Source organism: Esox lucius, chromosome 19 (genome assembly GCF_011004845.1).
Source record: "Esox lucius isolate fEsoLuc1 chromosome 19, fEsoLuc1.pri, whole genome shotgun sequence".
Lineage (NCBI taxonomy): Eukaryota > Metazoa > Chordata > Actinopteri > Esociformes > Esocidae > Esox > Esox lucius.
The window spans coordinates 36,935,683-36,963,007 of NC_047587.1; the positions used below are offsets into that span (position 1 = coordinate 36,935,683).

At 40.2% G+C, this 27,325-nt stretch overlaps 1 long non-coding RNA gene across 1 annotated transcript; it reads left to right on the top strand.

The window, feature by feature from the left end:
- Nucleotides 1-142: 142 nt before the first annotated feature.
- On the top strand, nucleotides 143-27,325 carry LOC105006118. Its single transcript, XR_004574801.1, has 6 exons — nucleotides 143-601; nucleotides 4,232-4,249; nucleotides 11,072-11,252; nucleotides 23,490-23,645; nucleotides 26,075-26,252; nucleotides 26,653-27,325. It is a non-coding gene; the product is annotated as an uncharacterized LOC105006118 (long non-coding RNA).

Here is a 27,325-nt window from a genome sequence, read left to right on the forward strand (position 1 = left end):
GTAAAACCGTTAGTTTCCACATTGTGCACCAAGAAGCAATTCCGATGTATATCCGTGTCTTAAACAAGATTAGGGTACACACTAAACTAATTACTTTGAATTATCGTTTGAAATCCCTTTGGAGAGCTTGTTGAACGTGGTCGACCAATATGTTATGAATGGAAAGTCGCTATCTCGCTCTGCTTCACAATATAGTTACACCGTTCATGTCTTCCATACCTCCAAGTAATTTACATAAGCATTATAATAGCGCGCATCCCATAGCAAATGTTAATTTTGATGTAGGCTACCTTAAAGTGTTGCAAGACCCAGATTTTGGCGGGCTTCTTTCATCAATTGGCTCACGCGCTTAAAGCATTGCTCCCGCCCCCACTCGGTTCCAGAATAGCCTACTAACAACACCAAATGTTCGCACCAGACAGAGAAGTGAAACGTCGCGCACTGAGTGACCCCCTTTGTACGTCCTGATACAAGAGGTGCACAGTGTCCCGAGTTGGGTCCCGGAGCTCTTTTCCAGGTTTTTGTCGGAATCATCTTATTCAAGACAAAGCCCATCGTCGGCTACCCACCAGAGTACAAGCAGACAATATTTCTTAAGCAGGTAAGTGTTTTGTATTTTGCGCGCTGAAATCGTGACTTGCCCAATCCAGAGGCGCGGAAAGTTGTCTCTATCAAACTTAAAAATAATGCCATGCTACACGGAGATATGCGACTTTAGTTCACAATGATTTTACAGAATGCTATTTTACTGTAGCCTATGCATTAGTCTAGAACATATTTCTTAGCCAAGCCTACATAGACTGACATCTGTGGCATTTGAACGCATGTACAAACGTAATTCTTATCATCGGAGGATAATTGTTCAGAGTTAGCCTACTGTGAGTCCTGCACTTTGGGAGAGATCCAGCATTTAACACTGAGTAGACAGCGCGGGCTGCAATGCGTAGGCGTATTCACGTGCTGGGGTTCCTCTGCTTAGCAGGATACTCTGCTGGGATGCCTAGTAACAGCCGAGAGAGAGAGAAAGAGAGCGAGACTGAGGGAAAGAGACTGAGAGAGAAACTGTCCATGGCAGCACACGTAGTTTAATAGACTAAGCTGTAACGTTGATTCACGAGCTAAGAGGTAAGCACTTTTCGTAGGCTACGCTGCTACCCTTTGCTAATATGTAATAACTTGCGTCAGTTAGTACTTGTTGTATATCCCGCTCATGCATGTCATCTAAATTATGGTATGCTATTTTGACTGTTTGGTTTTCCGCAATTGTTTCTCAGGTAGCCTATGTCATATATCATTCTGGTGACCCCCTTTGCCTTGTCATAATGTGACAACTCGTCCTCCAGAGCAATTATTTAAAATAAAACATGAACGTTGCAATTGCTCAGTAGTATTTAATAAGCAATAGGTCGCTTATATTGACTGGTAATATGGTAATATAATGAGGAATATAAAAGTATTAAGAAGTATGGTGCTCCCTGCAACTCATACCCATTGCACCCATTAACTTCTCAGCACGGTTGACGGTGTCACCTTGAGTATAATGTAACTACCGTTGCGCAGTTGACTACTGGGCCCCTTCTAAGTTTTCCGCACCTTTTTCAGCGTTACGGCGCAGCCGATTTTGCCACGGTTTTAACGCAGTGCTTTTGTTCGCAGCCCTTCTTAACTTTTCAGCACCATGGACAGCGATACTAGGCATGCTGCGGGTCACACAATGCTACCTCACTCTTGCCAGCATGGGGAACTTGAATTGAAAGGGTTTAATAGACCCACATAGAAGCAAGCACCTGAAAAGCACCTGAAAAGGGATTAAGCATCATGTGGCTCTAAGTAAAATGGACCTTGAGTTTTGATAACTTTAACAAGATAACATACATAATACAGAATTACAATTTTCACATTTGGATAAGAATAGGTTAATACTTTCCAATACAAACAAGTGATATTTTTTAGCAAACGTTTGGCTAATAGGCTCTACACATGAGCTGGTGCATTGATTAAATCATTTAAAATAGATGCGGCATACATTATTCAGAGTACAGTTCTAAAGTGAGAAGCTAGCCTCCATCTACTTTTCCCACTATCAAGGCTTTGCAACTTTTTTGTCATTAATGTGAATAGAGGTGTGAGACTATACAACTAAACCAAATGCGTGCGTATGGTCTCATGTTGGCTGTTTGGCGTGGATGTCCGACTTGAAGAACCCGTCCCGGGTTTTTTGAAAAACAAGAAAATGCCCCCACAGTGCTTTGTCTGGGAAAGTGACCGAGACGAGACGGCCTGCGCTCACTTAGAAAATCCCAACATCAGAGTACACTTCCTTAAAACAAATGCTCCAGCTGACATTTTCAATCAGTGAAAATACGAGAGAAAGCTTCATTGAAAGTAGCAGGAGCCGGCGCTTCAGGGGGATTCGGGGGTATAGTTCTCGGATTGAGTGTGGCGGCACCTTGCGGCGAACTCGGTGAGCTGAACGTCTTGCTCATTGATATTTGTTGCTGGTTCACTGATTGAAAGATTGCAGCTGCAGCAAAGACGTTTGACAGAAAGACAACTAGGTATAGAGATAGAAAATGACAGGGATTGAAGAAGTGAGGAAAGGACAAAATAGTAACCTTAAACAGTATTAATGATCGCAGTATTGCCAACGAGAAGGACCGAAATGTCTGTGGAAAAACATTGAACAGTAGCCTTAATGAGTCGTTTATGATCATAAGGTTTCTGTGAATAATTAGTTAAGAATGTCAGTTTTGTAGCCACCCAACACCCCCACGTAACCTTAACCCGTCTCATTAGTGTCAGGACCTGCCTTATAATTTTAGTCCACAGTAGGGTGAAACCTACAGCAGACATACAGTAGACAAGCCAATGCGATATAAATAGCATCAAGCGCTGCAACTGGCGCAACCCCTTTTCTTCCACGGAGGTGACTTTTCGATGTAACCGCCAATCTCTGGACACACGCGAACACAAACTGGACTGGTGTCTCGTGACTCCACGCTAGAGGCTGGCAGGACGTCTGGGTGAACCCAGGAGAGGAGATAGGGGAATTTTAGGGGACGGAGATTGAAGAAGCGAGGGGCGGGTTATGGATACAAGAGAGACTATTTAGAGCTAGGGTGTGTATACAGGTTGGATCTGCTGTACTGGTGCGCTTGTGCTTGCGCTGACAACTCTGCTCACACTTGTGAGTCGATTCCGTGGGTGAGCGAGTCTGACGCGTGGGCACGGGTAGCGAGCGAACAGAGAGCCAGTTCATTTATAGATCGTATTGTTGTCACAAGCTCGGCTATTATGTTTGCCTAGCAAATACACGGATGGGAACCAAGCTTCAAGACCACAATACAAGAAAAAGCTCTTGAGAGACACAGGTGGAGATTGAGTGAGGGAGATATGAGAATTGTTCATTCACACTGAGGATATGAGACGCATAGGCTGTTTGCCCGTTTCGTCCAACTACACCCTTAATATTCCCCTACTACCATTTTATTTTGCAAAGCAAATGAAAAGCTGGAGAGACAACGAGTGGAATGGCGGCGTTTTTAATCAGGCGCTATAGGCAGTAAAGTGAGGAGAATCTAAACGTGACGTCAATGCCTGGTAACTGACGCAGCTCTCACACAAAATAATACGGCTTTTTTCTCTTTCCCGTCAGTAAGCTTTAATTATTCTTTTAATAGTGCCAAAACCCCAACATACAGCGTGGGGTTCTCCATGTTATGTAAAGTGACCTATGCTATTTTGTATATAGGACTATTGAGAGAAAGGCGAACCAACAGCAGCGTTGTCAATTCTCCGGCGAAAGTTGCATGGAGACACGGGCGCGAGAAGGCTATGAAGATCTGATACGGGGAAGGGAGGGGGGAGCGTTCGGAAAAAATCCCTGCAACAATGCAACAGAGGGGATTCGGGGCTCTTGTGCAGAGTTGGAGGCAAAATGAATGTACATTACATGCACTCCACGTAACGTTCCTGAGCGATGCCTTTGTGAGTGTTTTTCCCCCTTACAGCGACCTAAAAATAGCAACAGGGTTTGATTGCGCGCCAGAAATAGACGGAGAGTATCACTTGTAAGGAAGGCGATCCTGTGAATGCTGGACGTGTCATGATTATGGCTTTAAATCGTGGACTGAATACTTGTTTACATCCAATTTAATTTACCCCTGTTAAAAAAAAAAAAACATGTTTATGAATTCATTCTAAATGTTTTTTTTCCTCTGCCTCGTTTCAGCTAGTGGTTCCTGCTATGGTAAGTGACACTTTGCACGTGTAGTGTTTTTAATTCAATGTAATTTCTCGGTGTCATTTTTGCATGCTTTGATGCGTGTCGGATGTCGTGTCTTGTCTTGCTTCTCATTACATTTAGCTCTCAATGTAGTAACCGAAAAAGACCCTCATTCCTGCGCTTGACTTGGATACATGTCTTATAGTTTTTGACAATGATTAAAATCAAAAAGCTTTTCTCTACAGAAAGGGATTCACACCAACGGTTAATAAGCAAGTGCAATCCCCTTTTGTCTGTTGGCGCTGTTGAGTCTCTTTTTATACATATTTTTTCCTACCGCAAAAAACATAAGCTTGCGAGGGAAAACCCTTCTCTGATGAGCGCTAATTAGCGCAAATGTTTTCCCTTTTTAAAGACGCATAAAGACAGAAATGGAGAAGCAAGAGGAGGGTTGAAGAGGAAGAAACGAGAAGAGCAGCGAGGAAAGGGGGAGCTACAGCCTGAACGGTTGCACAGGCTTGGGGGAAACCCGGGAGCTGTCCAACAGTGGCCTAATGGTGCTGAAAATACATCGAGTGGCACTTGGGGGTTCCGTGCATCACCAAACCTTAGGCGCGCGCGTTTGGGAAGGAAACACATTTTCTTTCTCTTGGAATGAGTTTGCCTGTAGCAGCAAAAGTAACAAAGGCTTCAGCCCCCTACCCACCCCCTTTGAGGGTCCTCTTCCCGCCCGCGTCGTTTGAACAGTTTTACCAGATGATGTGCAGAGGCTATAGGCTGATAGACTTGGATTACCGTTCTGTCCACGTCATTCATTGCTATCTGCAGGGGCTGGTTTTCAAAAGTTATGCACATGGATTATTTCTGTCGGATATGAAAACATTTATTTACAAAGAATAGAGCAGCCATTCAAGCGAATGGTTCGTCTGTTCTATTTATGTTGTTTCTACCTATATCCTAGCTGATACTTTTGAAATACCGGCTTCAGATTATTAGCTGTATTCTGTACTTTATGAGACGTTTACTTCATATGCTTTTGAATCCGATTGCATTTAGCATACAATTGAATGTACTAAATGGACGATGGACGAAACCTAGATAGCATAGATATACTTTAAACTGTTCAGTGTCCGTGATCTTAGGGCAATTGACTATCCCGCGAAATTGCTGTTTCGCTCTGACTTTTATACACAGTAGGATTACTTTAAGTTGGGGAGGGGGGTGGGCAAACAAGATTCTGGGCTATCAAATAGGCAAGGAATCATCCTTAGAGTATTTGTCAACGTACACACAACCAACGTAGGGACAATTTATGGAATTAGGTGAGCGATGTGTCGAGTGTCAAAATATCGAGTAGAGTTCAACCATCGCTCGTATCTGCCTGCAGTTTCGTTCACGTCACACAATAATCATGCTCACTCATAGCTACAGTCCTCGCACGACTGTTGTCCTATAGCCTATATATAGCACATTTTCGCCGCGGGAGAACAGTTGCATTAGCTACACAGCATCTACAGTGTCATGAAAAATAAATCGTCATCGTTGGCTCGCGTTTTGACAGTGTGGTACCATTCACCTGCTGTATTACCTAAACCTTTATTTATTTTTAAAACATTCCCCTTATGTCTTTATTTTGACAATAACAGCCCCGGATATTGGGTCTGAATCTCCTTACTTCAATATTAACGCCAGGCCGTGCAATTTCTGTGGAAACAACACGGATTCTAGAGTCGTGACTGCTAAAGTGAGTAATGCGCGCGTTGGCTGCGTCAGGAGAGGCAGCGACTGTGCAGTACAGACGGAGGGGGGAATCGTGACTGACTGGTGAGACGGTCGCAAATGAAAAGACCACCCAATAAAAAAATCCACAGCAGGGCGACAAATGGGTACTGAGAAACGTTGTTTAAACGTTTTCTTTGTTAAGACCCAGAATGGAACCTCGTTCCTTCGCTTTGCTTTAATGACACTGGCACCAAGTCGAATAAAACCGTTTCAGGGATTGTGGGATGGAAGAAGGGAGAGGAGGAGGAGTGTGTGCGTGTGTGTGTGCGTGTGTGTGTGGTGATGGTGTGGGGGGTGGGGGGACTGGCACAGATTAGGGAATGAGGAATCAGATATAGACCGTGACCCGGCCACATAATATAAATTGTCTAGTTCCATTCCAAGAAGGGATCACACCTGGGTTCTCGAGGTGTTTTTTGTAATAAAGCAAATTGACTTGGTCTCAAACACAGAGAGACGTGGAAACTGCATATGAGGAAAATAAATGCAAGGGTAAGTAGAGTTCTACTAATATTCTGTAACTTTCCAGATTGATATAAATTAAAGGAGTCCATTAAAGCCTGTTTAACAATTGGTGTGTGCAGAGTTTGAGAATTGAGCCGGGTGACTATTGTTGTTATTACAATCATTCTAGTGTTTTGTTGTGACCCTACTGCTACTTCCGCCTTGTGCCCCTCCTTTCATTGTCATTTTGGATTACACTTGCTCTAATTCTGAATTTTTGACATGCGGTATTTAGACAACAAGTGTTCGTTGAGACCCCCATGTCCTCACTATTAGTGGTACCCTCCAGTGAACTCTCGCCGGACATGCATCGCTTCAGATGCTAGTCATGTTGTTGTTGTCTATGGAAGATGGTGCAGCGCTTTCCTGCTTTTGGTTGACATGCGTTCTGTCGTGTCAAAATCATATTATCTCTTCAAAATGCTCCGTGTCTAGCATATATATATATATATATATAAATATACAGATCCAGTCAAAATATTGGACACACCCATTCATTTGAAGGTGGAAGTGTGTCCAAACTTTTGACTGGTAGATTACTATATATGCATGCATGTATATATATATATATATATATATATATATTTATATATATATATATATATATATAACCTATACATATATATGTATATACGTGTGTGTATATATACAATACACACATAACTCGTTGTTAAGTTGTGATGCAGTAAGGATTTCAAAGAATACCTGTCTTTTCCCCGTAATTTTTAACCCGATAGATTTCCCTGTGATTCTACTTGTGTATTTCCCTGTATGTCTATGCACGAATCAAGAATCGGTTAATCAATCGATATATAAAATCCACCCAAATGTTCTGTGTACATAATTCAGTCGCATTCATCAAGTCACTTTTGCCAGCTAGGACACAATTTGATTTCCCCTTTATTTTTTTCAAAAAGGGGGGTCCCTATATGAGCTAGACAGCCATTGGTCGATGACGAGTTTTCTTTTGTTCCAATAAGATCCCTCGCTGCTCTCTATTTATTGCGAGCAGATTACTGCTTGCTCCCTCCTTACCCAGACCGCTCGAGCGGGTGGAGAGAGAGCTAGTTCTCCACTAGGCGACATCACGAACGAGGGGAATATATATATAGAACCATAATAACAACAAAAACAGTGCTGCTTCCGATGTTCAGCGCCTAAACGGCCACACTGGCTCAAACATTGGTGCATTTGGACAAAATAATTTTCGAGAAAGCGAGAGAGAGGGAGTGATAAGGGAGGAAGATGGGGGAGAAATGAAACTAGCGAGAAGCAATGAGATACAGGACCATGGACAGCGATAGAATGCAGTAGCGTTGGTATTCGGATGTAGCTTCTCTTGGAAATCCCCTTGCTCGTCTCTTAGAGTGTGACTGTGTTGGAGGCACACGCTTGCCTCTGGTTGCCGACGGCTGGATGCACCCAGTTCGGGATCTGAAATGGAAGCGAGAAATAGGTATTTCTCGGTGTCACTTTTTGAAGACTCACGGACTCCCGTCAGAACGTAGAAGCAGAAAAAGATCTGTCCTTTGCGAATCTTTTTGCGGTCTGGGCTTGCTGTACATTACTAACAAGCTGGGAAGCCCTTACCCCAAAAAGCATTTGCGGAGGGCGCATTCGCCGAATCACATCACAAGACGTCTTGCAAGCCTCTGGATTTTTAGACAAAATCTCCGTAATATTTTTTTTTACCTCATGCATTTTCGCATGATTATTTTTATGACTATGATTACAATTATTTTCATACTTATTATTATTATTTTCAACTTCATTCTGCTTATTGTTTCACTGCTATTTCTAGAGACTATTGGAAGTAGAATTATATTGTTTTGTTTTTTGTTTTTATCGTAAGCCTCGGCTCCATTTCCAAACTTTGGCGTGTTCTACAACCCGGTGATACTTAAAAGATGTATCGGCTCTAGCAGTTTCCCAAAATGTTTTGGACTCAACTTGAAGTAATGTAATTGCAAACATTCAATCGAGCCCCCCCCCCCCCCCCCCCCCGTCACACACACACAAACCCAGATCCGCACTTTTAGTGCACAGTCCCCCCAACAAAACGCCCTGCTGAAAAATATTTTGTTCATCCCAAATGTTGTTATGTTGCCTTTTCCGTATAAAGTGCACTAGGCTACTGCAGCCTAAATGTCAACAGGGAGACCCTCAGAATGAACAAGTTGCACGTGGGGAAAGTGATTCCATTCGGAGAAGGTGGCAAGAGTGGAGGTGAGAAAGAGGCGTGGAGGGGGTGCTTGGACATCTCTACCCTGTGCACTTGGGACATTTTATTTAAATGTCACGATCTCCAAACCGTTAAGTGTGGGGGAAAAAGAACACACACACACACACTTGAATATAGGAATGACTGAAGTTAGATTCCATGTTGAGGAGTAACTAGACCTATGAGAAACAACTAATATAAAGCGTGTCTGAGCGCGCGGTTCTGTGTGTGCGGCCGACTTCCGCGAGGAGCGTAGAGGCTGGGATGCTTCACCCAGCCTGCTGTCTTCCTCCCTTTTCCTCTTTCTTTCCAACACACTTACTCGTACATACGCGTACCCCTGTTCCCTCTAAAGCATTGCCCACCACTACGTATTTCATCAAGCCTAAAGCATCCAGCACATATTTACGTCTTGGGGCCATGTGAGCGAAATAGTCCAGAAGCTCGACAATGTGGCTTAATTGATCAGTTGACAAACAGGAAAGATTCCTATAGTTTGTATCCAACAGCATACATAATCATTCGCGTCATAATTGCAAAACTATAAAAAATAAAACTCTTAGAGTTTCACTTCATGTCTAGTTCGATAGAGTAAAATAGTGCTGTGACGACACAAGTCGATTAACCCCGGAAAAGCAATGTTAACAAGCATATACTGGTAGCTTTGTTATAATGTGTTGTCCATGAGTTCATTAATCCCCGTGCTTATTAAGCTTTAGTTTAGTCGTTTCTGGGACATTTCCATGAATCTGGGGAAGCATTTGTTGTTTCATTCTAAATATCCGGCTACTAATGCGTACAGTCAAGTATGGGCTATTTATAAGAATGACGTAATAGCATTGCAATCCTGTGCATAAATGGTCATCGACTGTGACGGGCTGCGTACATGTTGGTTACGTGACAATAATTGTAATTCCTGTTACTCAAAGTGAAAAGAATCAATAATCAAATTGTATATTGCCATTAAACAATTAAAGAACAGATAAGGGGTATATGATAGACTACCAACTGAAAGCCAATAAACCAACCAACGCATTTGCCCGGAAAGTAAATATGATGCTGGTGAAATAGTGAAAACGTGATTGTGGCCAAATAGTGTTTCTAGTCTAGAGTTGAATGACATCATATCTTAATTGCTTTATCAAATTACAAGTGTTTTCGACCTATAACGACGTGCTTAGGCCTGCAAACCTCGGATGTTTCATGTGAGTGTAATTTGAGATGTGGAATTCCCTCCCTATGACTGTCTACAGATCAACGTTTTCTTTCCCTATTTACTGCTTAGAAACAGTTGTTAGGTTAATATGGGTGCAATAACACGAAGTCATGATAAAGACAGCAACATTGTTCAAGAGGAAGTTTTTTCTTACATAACCTTTGCACCCGCTTAACTTTTAAGCTCCACGGCCAGCGTCATATCACTGTCTTTCTCCCCTTATTCGCACAGTACATTTTCTCTCTGCAAAATGGACCGCGTAATATTTTCACTAGTCCGTCCACGATCGGGCAGCATTCTACTTTTATGGCCTTTCTACAAACTTTCCAGCATCCTCTGTTTCAGGGAAATTTCCACGGGGTCACATTCCTTATTATTCTACAACTAATAAAGTTAGTCAAGTCTAAATTTAACTAATGAATGAGGCTTCATGTCACCCATGCTGGCGTCTTGGCACATCTTGGCACTTACGTTTACCTTGAAAATGAACAGAGACGGCTGAAAAAACAGTAAAGAAAGTTGAAAAAATTGATCTATTGGTCATATCGTTCAATGGATGACGCTTGACAGTATGTAGAAAGGCCATAAAAGTAGAATGCTCGGACTGAGTAAACCGTGGTCAGATACGAGTTTGTTGATGCACCATCAGTTTTTTGCATGGTGTTTCCTTGGCTCTGAAATCTGTATTTTGGACGTATGGCACTTAAAGCATAACTGGTTTAATAGGCCCAATTAAATGCAACAGCATGCAACAAATGCCACTGCCTGCAAAAGGTGTTGTTTTGTAGTATGTGCCCGTCGAATGATCGGAGATGCATTGAGTAGCCAAGGCCTTATGCACATCTGTATTCCCTAACAATTGTTGAAAGGTGGCTCATGCTGAAGATTCAAACATCTCGGCAAACAAGGCTACGACGACATGGAACGAATCATTCAATTAGTGTGAATTCAGGATATTTTAGTATAGGTCGTTTAAGTAGAGCTTTTATGTCCCCACCGTATGCTTTCAAAGAATATAGCCTTGTAAGGATGGGACTCCACTCCCCACCCAGTCGTTTACTGAAAATGCTTTATTAGTTTTTAGAGAACTGAAATGCTACGCATGTCTTTTCGTTTCCTGCAGGTGAGGGGGAACATGAAGAAGGCATATATAAGTTGACGGTGAAAGTCTAAAGCGTACATGCTCCAGGTTATGTGACATCCTGGCCAGAACCATTGACCCTCTTGGGATTTCTTCGTCTCCACCGAGAAAGCTAGCCAGCATATCATCACTGGACAACCAGAATCACTGCGTTCAGCGCGAGGTAGGCTTATTGATAACCCTCCCAATAGTGTTAAGAGAGGCCACTGAGAAAATACATTATGAAGAAAATTCAGCTTCCCTTAGAGATTGCATTTCTGCAAACGTTACAGCCATTTGTTTGACATTCATGGAAACGTAATGTCATTATAAATTAATAAACTTTTATACATTCAAGAGACGTTAGTATAACGCAAACTCAAATGTTTTTGGTTAGGAAAGACATCTTCAGTTTTTATATTCAGAGTTATACTACCAGTTTTAATAATCTGTGAAATATTGTGCCAAAACCCGGGTTGTGAACTGAAAAAATAGCAGTTTCAGTGTACACTAATTATTTGGAAGGTGTTTTGCTGGGAAATGTATTACTAATGTATTACTAATCATTGAAACCAAACACCTTCCCGATAGGATATATGTCTTCCAGGAATCTTTCACTTAATTTCTGCACTTTTGTGAATATCAGAGTGAGCACAGAACAAGAATGGCATTGAGTGTGTAAAGAGACGGATGTTTAAAGAGTAGCTGTGTATGAGCGGAGCAGGGAAACAGATTTTGGGTTGGTTTTGAATAGGATCTGTAGCTCTAGATCTGTGCATAGGGAAAACCTCACATTGGAAGTCCGTGTGCAGTCACATAACGATATATTTTCCTTTTTCACGTAATTTCCATGAGTCATGTGCGTAGTGTTTTTGAAGTTTGCTTTGTATTGATATTCGTGAGTTTCTGTCTGCCTCCTTCCAAAACCCGTCGTTTTTGTTTTTGGGGGCTGCTGTATATAATAGCACCTTATACTCTGAGTGAACTTTTTTTTTTTTACCAAGCTTCATTGGTATTGGGACTTTAAGATTTACAATTTGGTTTTGTTATGATGATCATAAATCCAGTGTTAAATCGAGTGAAAATTGAGGTCCTGTATGTGTGAAGAGATCACTTGTCAATAAACCACATCGAACGATTTATTGACCTGCATAGAGGACTTATTCCAGCGGAAGACTGGAACATACCATGCACATGTAGTTCTGCTTAAAGGTCTGGAAAGTGGTGCAACTCGCATATCTATTAAAGAGTCATATTGGTTGAAACCAAAGTGACAATCTAAGCCATGTCAATGTTCAGACTCGTTATAGGAAATTGTCTCCATTTTGGACACTTGTCTCCAGATGTATTCTAGCAAGCACAACTATGATTATGGCGAGGTTGTAGGTTTTTTGTAAAACTACATTTTGTAAATGTATTTCCAGAAAAATATGCATTTATCTGCTTCGTATTCTTTTTTTTATCTGACTACATTATATCAACCAAAAAATAACACCTTCATTTTGAGTCTGTACCCAACCTGTTGGTTGGAGTCTGGTAATATAATATCTTCACCTAACAGCCATCCTTACAACCAAAACCTTATGTTAAGAAGACATAATGTGTGAAATGATGGGAATGTCTACTTACTGGTAACATTTAGTACTCAAAGCCTGTGAGTTGGTGGTCTTTCCTGGAGTCTATCTCTGTCGAGATCAACGGGTATCTGCTAATAGTAAGATTCTTATGACTAGTACAGTATTTTTATTGTGCTATGAACCAAAAAGTGAATTCCTCATTACTGAAAGGAATTCCTTTCAAAGATAGTTAGAAGGTTAAACCGTTGTCAGATATTCAGTGCATTGTTGTACACAAGAGATGAATAGGGCCTACCAAGCTCTCCAAAATGTATAAGCATAGACACAAACACACAATAAATCTAAATGTGTAGCAAAACCCATAGCTAAAATGCACTTGAATGAATCAGCCAATTGATGTAATCTAAAATATAATCTCTAGGATTTACATTGAACTCCAAAAGTATTTGGAGAATGACCCATTTTTTTATTCATCATTGTGCTTTGTATTTCAGCACAGTGTCTTAAAATGGGGAGTCTACGGACAAAACCTTATGTAATTTCTAATTTGTTCACTTGAAATGGATGAAAATACCTTCAAATTGCAGCTGAGAGTTTGCACTTTAACCACATAGTCGTATCATAGTCATTGTATCCATAGTCGTATCATAGTCATTGTATCCATAGTCGTATCATAGTCATTGTATCCATAGTCGTATCACAGTCATTGTATCCAAAGTCGTATCATAGTCATTGTATCCATAGTCGTATCATAGTCATTGTATCCATAGTCGTATCATAGTCATTGTATCCATAGTCGTATCATAGTCATTGTATCCATAGTCGTATCACAGTCATTGTATCCATAGTCGTATCACAGTCATTGTATACATAGTCGTATCATAGTCATTGTATCCATAGTCGTATCATAGTCATTGTATCCATAGTCGTATCACAGTCATTGTATCCATAGTCGTATCACAGTCATTGTATCCATAGTCGTATCACAGTCATTGTATCCATAGTCGTATCACAGTCATTGTATCCATAGTCGTATCACAGTCATTGTATCCATAGTCGTATCACAGTCATTGTATCCATAGTCGTATCACAGTCATTGTATCCAAAGTAGTGGAATACAGAGCCAAAATAATTTCTAAAAACGTGACACTTTCCAAATACTTTTGGAATACTGTACATAACCTCTTTCCAAATGCAACACTATAGGACTCACTGTGTATAAATCCCTGTTTGTGTCTGACAGACATGCCTGGTTTGTATACTAATAAGAGGTGAGGGGACTGTCTAGGCCTCTCAACAGAGATAAGAAGGGGGACTCTCTTCCAGAATGGGAGAACGTCATCACTCATTTCTGTCATGACTCATATCATCACAAAGCTTTTTCCCCCCTCTCATTCCAAATGTCTTTGTTTATTTTTAGAGGAAACATATTCAGCTCTTACCAACATAAGGCACGCGTACATACATGCAGGTGTACACGAACAGATACACACACACATACAGACAAACAGTCCCACCCTCTCTGGTAGTTAGTAAAGGGATTTTAGTACTTTCTATTAGTATTTTCTATTTGGGTGGATTTTATTTTTTTCTTTTGATACCATTTACTTTAATGGGAAGAAACCTACCTTGGTTTGATGATAGTTCATTTAGTAAAGGATTTGGTATCCTTGGTGGGTGGGTGTCTGTGTGCGAGGGCATGAAGGAGGGGCTTAGAGGCCAATTCATGTCTGGCAGTTGGACATTTGCTATAGCAAATCTGCCACTTGGAACCCTTGTTGGGCAGGAAACACAGTGGAGACCCACACCCTCCCTGCTAAATGAACAACAACGGAGATATTGAGATGAACCAGATGCAAGACGACCATCTCACAGTCACGTGCCCTATTTAGGTTTTAGTAATTTAGCGGAGGCCGTCATCCATACGACTCACTGTATATTAGCTATCAGGGTTCAGCACCTCGCTTGATGGCACATCCACAGAGGTCACCTTGTTGGTTAAGGGGTTTAAATGCGTGAACTTCGCTCCAACCACTAGGCTGTCTCGCCACCCGTATCTGTGCATGTACACTGTCTCACTGAACACTTCCTCAACAGGGTAGCAACGGGACCGAAAGAGCTAATGAGTTGAGCCCTTGCAGTTCAGTGCTTTTGTATTTGATGAAATCGACCTACTATGCTAACCCTCTGTACTGTTTCAGTGGAACACGTACGTTTGTCAACTCTCAATACTATTTTGTCACATACCCTAAATTAAAGCTGCTGGGAAATGTGCTACGTCTGATACACTGGATAGGAGTGGAATGTGTTTGGCCTCTCAGAAAGCACAGTCAACAGCTAGTATGTAAATAAATAAAAGATTTTAGCTACAGGACACTAAGTGGATGAACAAATATTCATTGATGGGCCAAAGATTTCAGACGTGATTATCAGCCATTTACCAAATTAGTAATTGGTGGAAGACAACCAAGAAAATCTGCAAACATATTGTAGCAGTGAACACTTGGGAAATCTATTTCAAATAATTGCTGAGTATGTCCCTAATATATAAGTATATATTGTAGCAAGACAGGGGGTGACTGGCCGAGCCAAGGACTCGTGCAATGTTCCTCTCTGGGCAGTGGCCAGGGCATTTATTAAAGTTAGCAGAAAGGGTCTCCAGAAGTACCAAAAAAACAGAAAACCTGAAATAAAACCCTACTTCTACTTGGAGATTTAAACTTAAAGCTTCCTGTGCATAAAAACACGACAAGAAAGTTTCAAAAGACAAGCAGGTGTCACAGGCTCACGGCACCTTCTGCCTTCCCAGGTTTTGAATTGGGGTTGTACTTCCTGAGTCTCTAGAGTGCACTCCCTCTCATCCACTCATCCCTCTTATGTCGTTCCAGCTCCACCCAAATTAGCTGCTGCATCCCCTGGCCGGAACATGGTGTTTCCACCACCCGTCTTCTCAGGCCACTGCAATATATATAAAATATTAAAAAGGTGTATGCTGTAAATAAATTATGGTTGATCAAGAGAATTAAGTTATTTGAGACATTTTACACCCTTCGTTTCTTGTTTTTGCCTTTGGTCGCTGTCCAGCGTCATGTGGTGAATTTGGGGATTCCATGATGTCCACTTGAACCTCAAATGGCCCTTGTTTTGTCTTCTGACAATCCTGAATGTATTTCTAGACATTTCAGCCACATTCAAAGCAAAGTCGAGACTGACTGATCTCCAAATCCCCTCATAACAAGGAATCAATACTCAATATTATTGGTTGGGCAGTCAGTCCCAATTTACCCACGATAATCCCAGTGATGAACTCTAGACCACCGTGTTTTTCCCGGTTGGACAGTCAGCCGCTGTCCACACCATGTGGTGCTGAACTTCATCATTCCAACCCGGTCGCTGTCCGTCCAAATGGTGCTGAATCCTTAATCGTCTTGGAGTGTTGATGTTTTTTCATTTCTTTTTATCATGGGGCCTTTTAATCACGCAACTTCACTTCACTCCATGGTTCTATACAAATGATTCAGTGAATTAACTGATTGTGATAGACATTGCCATGGCTGGTGTGCTATCTGGAGAGTGACATTTTGTATCACACACTCATCCCTGTCTGTCTAATAGTGTTGCTTTGACATTGATTTAATCCGTATCCTTGATTTCCAATTCTTTCTCAATGGGTGTGTTTTTTGTAAGGCCCTCCTGACTGTCAGGCTAAATGAAATGAGGTCCTGAAAGACGTCCTGATGCTCACTGCAGCTGACTTTCCACCCTTGCTTCTGACTATGGGATGGTCTTTAGACAAACACACATTTATTTCAAATACTTAAAAAGGTCTTTAATATGCTTCCTCAAATGTTGCTGTTTTGAAAGGCCCAAACAGGAAGGATCTATTCAGCCATTTTCTGTACCATATATTTAAAATAACATATCTTTGGTAACGCTTATGTGCAAGATCCAACCATTCCCAGTGCAACGTGCCTGCTGCCATCAGTGAACATTTTCAGAAAATGTAGTTCTTTAGGTACCATAAGAAGGAACCTCCACTAAAACATGGCAGCCTGGGCGGTGTTCATCGGTCACATTGTAGCAACATTGTTGAACAAATGCAAACCTTGTGCAGTGACAATGAATTTCCATTGGTCTCATCCATGCTTGGTTCCATTCGCTTCCTACTGTACACAGACCTGGAATAAACAGTCATTTTTTGAGTTGTCACCAGAGTTTTTTCCCCCTCCAACCACATCACGTTCATGACACCCTGAGCTCCACAAGGAGCGCTGAAGGATTATGTCATGGCAAGCGTATCTGCGTATGCTAGAACCGTTGGTTTTGAGCGGAGTTGGAACATGACTCACTTCTCTGTGGTGGTTGCAGCCCTACACCTGGCCCCGCCCCAGCTCACCCTCCCACCTCCCCGCCTCTCCACTTCCTCCTCCCTTCTCCGAGTCAAGAAGAGGATCATCGTAGGGCGGGGTGGGGGCCTGCCAGAGGGTGCGGGTGGGGTGGGGGTTCATTTGATAGGGGGCTACCTCTGTGGATCCTCTGACGTGGACGGATCTGACACGCACACGCACACACACACACTCGACACACTGTCAGTGTTCAATGTCAGTCCCGTGGCCGTGAGGAGACCACTGTGATGTTGACAGGTCACACAAACACACACACGCACACACACACGCACACACGCACACACATACACACGCACGCACACACACACACACACACACACTCGCTCTCAAAATGGAATTTATCAAATAGACTGTATTTGCAATGTATTTAGGCATGTATTAATTTATGAGGAAGTCCATTTGAATAGAAACATATAAATAGTAACATAACCATAAATTAAGTCATCTTTCTGAAAAATTATTGAATTTAAAAACCTTTGATTATTAGTTCCCATACAGAGGAATGACACTGTGGAGGTTTATATTTTTTGTAAGGTAATGTTCTACCATTTTTTTTTTTTTATTGACCATTTACTTCTTCAACCATTTTGGAGAGTAATTTGAACAGTGAGTTCAAACTAAAGATATTTCATAAATTATTTTTAAGTGTGCTGATTCCTCTAATGGGTTTTAACCCATTTTATGTATTATAGTGTTTACATTTCCCCCCAAAATAAAATATTGATTTTTGTTAGAATATATAAAAAAGTAATGTAGCCTCAGTTTAGAGTGAATATGTTTTACATTGCAGTAAACTAGGACAATCAAAATGGTATAGACTCATTTTGGTCACAGTTAGCTGATTCTTATACTCTCATTAGGATATATGACATAATGAGTAGTTATGTTAAAATAAATCCTTGCATTGAAATGCGTTAAGATTTTAATATATAATTTCATTGGATACAAATTTTCCAGAACATCCGGAGTATTTGAGAAAATGTGGACAGGACCAAATAGAAGACTGATCATTGTGGCTTATATTTAAAATGTAGAGAGGACCAAATCAAAGACTGATCATTGTGACTTACATTTAAAATGTAGACAGGACCAAATAGAAGACTGATCATTGTGGCTTATATTTAAAATGTAGACAGGACCAAATCGAAGACTGATCATTGTGACTTACATTTAAAATGTAGACAGGACCAAATAGAAGACTGATCATTGTGGCTTACATTTAAAATGTAGACAGGACCAAATAGAAGACTGATCATTGTGACTTACATTTAAAATGTAGACAGGACCAAATAGAAGACTGATCATTGTGGCTTATATTTAAAATGTAGACAGGACCAAATCGAAGACTGATCATTGTGACTTACATTTAAAATGTAGACAGGACCAAATAGAAGACTGATCATTGTGGCTTATATTTAAAATGTAGACAGGACCAAATAGAAGACTGATCTTTGTGGCTTACATTTAAAATGTAACTCATATCTATTGAAACATTTGTTCTGAAAGTAAATACTGTGTTGCATAAGTTCTATATGTACAAATACACACCATAAAATCCAATCATCGTGACTGTTGAAAATCTTTCACATTATTTATTTTGTTCTGAAACCAAGAACATGATTTTCTCTCTGTATTTATAAGATAACAAAAATGAAATGTGGTCAACTTTGTTGCAGTAATAATAACGCTCATTATAATCTGGCTGCAGCTTTATTCAACCTAACCAGTTAGTGGTTGAAGTACACAAACAAAAGTGTACTTCAGTGTTAGTGCGCCTGGCCTGTCTTCCACCGAGGTCATGTCTGACTGCTACATATTTCCTGTAGCAGTAGGGAGAATAAGGATCCCGTAGGAGGCATGTGACGTCAGATAAGTAGAGGGTTAGGGGGGAAGGGAGGGAGGAGGACCAACTTCTGGATTGGGTTTGGTGTGTGTTTTGTGTAAATATGCAATATGTATCGGCTATGTTGTCTACATGAAACCCAGAGGATTACCATTTCAGGGTCTGTCTGTGAAAGTGTGTAAAAGCAAAATACTGATACGTTTTCATTCCACCACAAAAAGGAACATCAAGTTTTTACAAACCATCCTAGAAAAATGCAAAACCAGAAATGAGATTACAGAATAGAGACACATTGCAAATATGGCAAATAATAAAGAAAATAAGTAAAATTTGTTTCTGAAAATATAAAAAAGAATTGAAATGTTGAGGTAAAGAAAAGCCAGACAATAAATATGTAAGTGAATGTAAAGGGAGTTTCTAAAACCTGCTCTTCAACTATCTGAACTAGATAAACAATTTTGTTTTCACTATTGTTACACAGTATAGAAAATACATAGATTTTGAGTTTGCTAAAAATGAGGGCATTTATCTTAACCAACATAGTGTTGCATTCCTACAGCAAACATAAATACAGTTGATATAAAAGGTCTACACACCCCTGTGAAAATGCCAGGTTTTTGTGATGTAAAAGAATGAGACAAAGATAAATCATGTCAGAACTTTTTACACTTTTAATGTGACCTATAATGTGAACAATTCCATTGAAAAACAAGGGGAAAATGAAAAATAAAAACCTTACAATAAAGTGGATGTATAAGTGTCCCCTCTTATAACTGGGAATGTGGCTGCATTCAGAATTAACCAATCACATTCAAACTCATGTTAAAAAGAAGTCATTACAAACCTGCCATCATTTAAAGTGACTCTGATTAATCACAAATAAAGTTCAGCTGTTCTTGTAGGATTTTCCTGACATTTTCTTAGTTGCATCTCAGAGCAAAAGCCATGGTCCTCAGAGAGCTTCCAAAGCATCAGAGTGATCTCATTGTTGAAAGATATCAGTCAGGAGAAGGGTACAAAAGAATTTCCAAAGCATTAGATATTCCATGGAACACAGTCATCATCAAGTGGAGAAAATATGGCACAACAGAGACATTACCAAGAACTGGACGTCCCTCCAAAATTGATGAAAAGACGAGAAGAAAACTGGTCAGGGAGCCTTCCAAGAGGCCTACAGCAACATTAAAGGAACTGCAGGAATTTCTGGCAAGTACTGGCTGTGTGCTAATGTGACAACAATCTCCCATATTCTTCATATGAATGGGCTGTGGGGTAGGGTGAAAAGATGGAAGCCTATTCTTAAAAAGAAAAACATCCAAGCCCGACTGAAGTTTGCAAAAACAAACATCAAGTCTCCCAAAAGCACATGGGAAAATGTGTTATGGTCTGATGAAACCAAGGTTGAACTTTTTGGTCCAAATTCCAAAAGGTATGTTTGTCGCAAAAACATCACCCAAAGAACACCATACCTACAGTGAAGCATGGTGGTGGCAGCATCATTCTTTGGGACTGTTTTTCTTCAGCTGGAACAGGGCCTTAGTCAGGGTCGATCTGAAGAGGGCTGTGCACAGGAGATGTCCTCGCAATCTGACAGATTTGAAGCACTTTTGCAAAGAAGAGTGGGCAAATATCGCCATGTCAAGATGTTCCATGCTAATAGACTCCTACCCAAAAAGACTGAGTGCTGTAATAAAATCAAAAGGTTCTTCAACAAAGTTTAAGGATGTGCACACTTATGCAACCAGGTTATTGTGAGTTTTTTATTTTTCCCCCTCTAAGATTTCAGTTTGTTTTTCAATTGAATTGTTCACTTTATAGGTCACATTAAAGGTGGGAAAAGTTCTGACATGATTTATTATTGTCTCATTCTTTTACATCACAAGAACCTGGCATTTTAACAGGGGTGTGTAGACTTTTTATATCCACTGTACGTAATATTCCTCAATAAGTTTTTTCAAATTCATCTCACTTCGAGCAGAGTTTGTTGAGTGAACCAATTTGAACACATCAGCTCAAATTCCTGTCCATTTAACTCACAGAAAACTCTTTTTAACATTCATTGGTTTGTATGCTGTGTATATACTAGTTTCAACTAATTGAACCACTCTTAGTAATGGAGTTAATGTAAGTTAATAATTTATTTTCCTTTTGGGGAAATGTGGGATGCAAGGACATTACAAGACAGACAATACAATTATTTCTCTTCACACTAAACACTCAACCAAATACAAACGTCTTTCATCATCCCTGTGTGGTTTTATAAAAGCCTTCCTGGTAGTCAGTCACTTGGATACTCATTTCACACATACCTTTGGTTACTCAAACCATTACATGATTATTCTCCAGGTTTATACTTGATGGTTACAGTTTTTCAACTAATTAAATTGCTGATCTGACTGATACACATTCCTGCTGGGCTCAAGCAAGCTTGACGAACACCTTGTCTCCTGCATCAACAGTAACAGCGACAGAAGATGATAGATACTTTACACTGGCAAACTACCAATAAAACAATCAGTTTCTGCGTGGGTTTACGGTATTGAAATAAAAACAGTGAAAACGTTCAGGTATATTCTGTTTCCCAGAATATACCTGGACTAAGAAAACAGTTAAGGGAGTCTTGTAAGAGTGGTTAAATCCAGGACTGGACTAGGGTTTTGTTTAGTCCACTCTGTTCCAGTGTTTATGCAGTGGCTTTAACTCAGAGGCATCTTGACCACTCTATTAAAACCTACAACCATTACGAAGGCAGAACCCTTCACAGGTCTGTGTTTAGTGTGGACACAGGATTAATACTGTAAATAAATACTACCTGTCTGAATGAAACCCAGCCTAAACCTCAGTCTGGCAAACCCACCCATAGTACATTACCCTATAGTGTCCAGAAACTGAGCAGACACCCTGAATGAAACAGACAACCTGAATGTCAATGACCCACGCAAATTCCCATTTGTTGATCTGCTACATTTTAGCAGACACACAGATATCCTGACTGAATGCTGTGTCTGGAAACTAGCTTGCATACTAAAAAGAAAAGGAGAAACATGTTTTGAAGGCCACTCGTCAATCAAGGCTTAAAACGGTTTAAATGAATGGTGCTGTGTGTGTGTGTGTGTGTGTGCATGTGCAGACTAGCGACAAAGGTCTCAGTTCTCACCAGTAAAAATACAAGACAATGTCAGTGCAGTTGCTGGCTCCTTTTTTTACACATAGTGAGTCTGCAACATTCATTGACACTTGAGACAAACTTAAAGCTTTGTCTTCCTGAAGTGTTACAGACCGAGTCATACGTTCAAGGGTTATCGACGATTCCGGTGTTCAGGGTAATGCTACTCCCTTAATACAGTTTATACAGAGTAATTTGGTTTCAAAAACAAAAAAGGACATCCTTGGTGGACAGTGGCATCGGACTGGGGGTAAAGGGGTACTAAGTATATAGGGCCCTAATGTGTTGAGGGGCCCTTAATTTTTTTAAAAATCTTGAATAAAGAGGGGCGGGGCCCTCAGAGACGGCCTTTGTACAGGGCTCAGAATTTAGTGCTACAACCCTGTTGATGGAACGTGGAAAGCATGGTGTGTTTCTCTTGTTTTGGAAGTTGACGTAGCGAGAAGATGCCAATAATTTCACCAGCGTCTGACTTTTTATCCAATCTAACTGTGCCTTATATTTGTATTTGTGTGTGTGTGCATGCATGCTGCTGTTTGTGTCTGTGGGTAGGTGTGTTCCTGTGTGTGTATCTGTGTGTTTGTTTGTGTCCTCACCAAAGTCACAGAGCCAGTGGGGCCCACTGAGCCTCCAATCCCTCCTCAGCTCGACTCCTGCCCCAAAGAGGAGAGCTACTCCTCCTACCTGAACACAAACAACATGTTCAGTGTTCTGTTAATTATTTCTCCTCCGTCTAAGACGTGCTCAGCTCTGGGCAATGACACACTTTCTTATAAGTAATGTTAAACGGACTGTGACAGAGCATCATGCGCAGGGTCTGGGTAGGATTGCATCAAATTTCCCAACTTGTCCAGATTTTCCAGAAATCCTAATGGGAAATCCTAGTTTCAGGACTTTCTCCTTGTTTCTTTATTCATTTTCACCTAAGAAACTCTACTGAAATAGTGTTGTTTTGTTAAAATTAAATTCAGGCTACATTTATATTAAAGCAGGGCTATTCAACTCTGGTTCGTGAGTGCCATAACACTTCTGGTTTTGGTTTCTACCTGGTTTTAGTTTCTAGGTGATTGCGCTCATCTGGTAATCTGGGTTTCAATTACTCTCTGGTTATAGGATTTGTTGGCCCTCCAGTACCAGACTTGAATGGAGTTGATATAGCATTTGCAATTTCCAATATATTTTTTATGCAAACTACATTGAAAGGCATACTTTAACACTCATATTATTTAGGAGAAATACTGTGGCCAGATCTGGACAAAACTATTTGTGTGTATATTCATCTTTTCTTTTAGTTAAGAAACAGTAAAAACGTCATGAATGACCAGATGTCTGTTACCTGTCTTCACCAGATGTCTGTTACCTGTCTTCAACTGAATTTAAATTATTAACACAGTGTTGTGTTTTTTTTATATTTCCCTTGTTTAACTAGAGATTTAAAGAAAACAACATTTTGCAAATAGGGAAGGGGTCTAACTGTCCTGCTGGAAAGGAAAGAGAAGATGGAGGAAAGGGGGGAGAAGAAAAAGAAGAGGACTGAAACGGCCCTGTGACTGAAACGGCCCTGTGTTCCAAAGAGGAGGTTTCAGTAGGTATTAACCACAACCCCCTTTGTTGAGAAAGACCCCAGCGTTCTTGGGTGAACCAGATGTATACTTCAGCTGATGCTGTATCGTTATTGGAGTCAGTATTACACACCGGGAAAAGAGTCCTGCAGTTACAGGAAATTGGAATTGTTCTGTGAATTTTAAGTTATAGAAATTGTTTTTTTGTTTGTTTTTTTGTTTACTTTTAGGGCAAATTATTTCAGACCTTCTTAAGAGGATAATTAGAAACTTCTGAATTTTTTACCTTTCGAAAAAATTAGATGTTAGCATTTCTTGCCATGCAGGTAAAGTCCTGGAACAAGATGATTGAATGAACATGTGGCATTTGTCTAGTGATTGTTGGTGAGTCGTGGCCCCTTACAGAGCTGTTCAGATGTTAGGTGGGGTGTGCTGGAAGCTGCTGCTGGAGTTGTGATTTAAAGTATGCGTCATAAAAAAAAAAAAGAGTCCCTTTAACTTGTCTACGTGGAAATGTTCAGTTGTATGAATGTGGTTGTAGCATTCAGTAAGATATACAGTATGTTATTAATTGTGGTGTCAGTAGTCTGTGTACCATGCAGTAAGATATACAGTATGTTATTAATTGTGGTTTCAGTAGTCTGTGTACCATGCAGTAAGATATACAGTATGTTATTAATTGTGGTTTCAGTAGTCTGTGTACCATGCAGTAAGATATACAGTATGTTATTAATTGTGGTTTCAGTAGTCTGTGTACCATGCAGTAAGATATACAGTATGTTATTAATTGTGGTTTCAGTATTCTGTGTACCATGCAGTAAGATATACAGTATGTTATTAATTGTGGTTTCAGTATTCTGTGTACCATGCAGTAAGATATACAGTATGTTATTAATTGTGGTTTCAGTAGTCTGTGTACCATGTAGTAAGATATACAGTATGTTATTAATTGTGGTGTCAGTAGTCTGTGTACCATGCAGTAAGATATACAGTATGTTATTAATTGTGGTGTCAGTAGTCTGTGTACCATGCAGTAAGATATACAGTATGTTATTAATTGTGGTGTCAGTAGTCTGTGTACCATGCAGTAAGATATACAGTATGTTATTAATTGTGGTGTCAGTAGTCTGTGTACCATGCAGTAAGATATACAGTATGTTATTAATTGTGGTTTCAGTAGTCTGTGTACCATGCAGTAAGATATACAGTATGTTATTAATTGTGGTTTCAGTAGTCTGTGTACCAGTGTCTTTAACTCATATTCTAGTCCTGGCAAGTCAATGGCACTCAGACTGCCAAACTGAAAATCAAACTGAACTATGGTTTTAGTTTTACTTTAAATTAGATTAAATTAGATATGGATGTTTGTTGGTGATGAACAAGGGGACGGTTTCCAGGTGGGGGGATCACATTAAAGTTCCAGTGTGTATGCTAAGGAGGACAGTGGGTGTGTAGAGATGAGGAAGGGTGTTAGCATGTGCACACACACACAGAAAGACATGTTGGGAGAGAGTATAGGATTCATCTCAAGGGTGTAGTCACCATGCTTGTGGTGTGTGTGAGTGTAGGGCTGAATGTGACGCACGGACACACTCACACACATGCAGACACACAAACGCACCCCAATGAATGTGGTATAGTGATGGAATACAGTGAAGGGTTTCTTATGATACTTGATATTTTGTGATACATTTTTTCAATGATGTATTTGCATGTTGAGGACACACACACACTTGATGAAGACAGCGTTATTATGAGATGTTTGATTGTCTTAGAACAGAATAGGATGGATCGGTGCAGTATTTTCTAACATTGTTTCCGTGAGCTAGGACAATGTGGGTATTTCTATATTTGACACATCATAATGATGAAACACAAATTTCTATCATAATACAAGCATTTTGCCCTTTACTGAAAGAGGTCACCCCTGAGGTAGGCCATCCAAGGACATTTTGCCTGTATTTGTGAGCAGATGTCAGGACATCTCTAAATATATTTCCAACATTTAGTGTAATATAAATGACTGTCTATATATATCCAGATATAATGACACATAGGATATGCACATTGACAGTGTTTGTGTTTGTTAGGAAAGTATTTGAAGAGTATATTTGAAGAGTATGCAATGACCGTGTGACAAGTCGAGATGGAGTGTGCATGTGTGTGTGTGGGTGTGTGTGGGTGTGTGTGTGTGGGCCTGTGTGTGTGTGGGTGTGTGTGGGCCTGTGTGTTTCTTTTAAATGTATGTCTGTACTGCGAATAAATAACCCCCTAGTGTTAACCCGTGGAGGCAACCCCCTAGAGTTTACCTGTGGAGGTAATGCATCTGTGTTCTAATGAAAGATAATGAGAGACTTGAAATAGAATTGGTTTTCTATGAACATACATATTATCAGACAACAACAGTATCCTCAAGGGGCTAAAATACACTGTATGTTTGTTTGCATTACAGGAGAACTGTGTGTGTGTGTTTGTGTGCGTGTGTTTGTGTGTGTGTGTGTGCGTGCGAGTGTGCTTGTTGTGCGCCTGTGTGTGTGTGCGTGTGTGTCATTTCACCTGGCCGTTTCGATGAACCTGGACCACGTTGGACTCCCAACGAAATCTCAGTCAACTGAAGAACACAGATACAGGTAATACTATACTATGGGAATGAGAATGAATGGTTTGTGTTAGAAATTAGACTCCAATCAGTTTATATGGCACTAATTTGATTAGGGCTCATATGGAACATTTAAAAACATCGACATGCAGTTTTATATTTCCTTTGTGACTGTGTAGAGCATGGCACTAGCTACCCCAGGGTCATGGGTTTGAGTCCCACAGGAGGAACGATTTGAAAATGTTTGCATGCACTATTCTAAATGGCTCTGGATAAGAGCGTCAGTGAAATTACATACATATAAATGTTGTATATTTGTGGCTGTGTAGATGTATATATACATTCATTTAGACTAATCAAATATTTAATCAAATATTTAAAAGATGTTTTTACATAATGTAATGCTTACCAATATCTGCTTTGGTCAACAGTAGTCCAAAGGTTACTGGGAAGGAATGCAAAGGTTATTGGGACAGAATGCCTTTCGGGGGGGGAGGTTTTTTCTTCTGTTTAAGCCATGGCAATTAAAAGTAGGCTCCATTTCAGTACTGCTACTGTTGTCTTATTCATTTGGCTACAATCCTGTCAGGAAAGAAACAGTGAGAAGGTGAAAACTATTTCAGATGTGTGTGTGTGTGTGTGTGTGTGTGTGCGCGTGTGTGTGTGTGAATGTGTGTGTATACATTTAATGGGAACAGACATGTCCCCGAGCTGTTTTTAAACCATGTGTGGGTAAAATTATATGTATGAATATCTGGATTTAAAAACATTTAAAGTCTCCAATACATTTTACACATTTTAATACACAGATCTTTTCCCTAGAATAATCAGACAAAAATCATGCATAGCGATTTTACTGTGTCTATACAGTGTATAATTATATTGTATTTTAGATACTAACATTTTTTTATTTAATAAAAAATACTGAAATAAATTGCTATCTGTAGTAAGAGAAAGAATACAGTGAATAACCATTCCTTTAACAAAGTAAGTTTGTTAAAGGAATGGTTAGAGAGGATTAATATGTGTCTGTGTATGTATGTCTTGTTTTTTTTCTGTTTTAATGTTTGTGTGTGTTTATGAATTTGTGAGATGAGAGAAGAG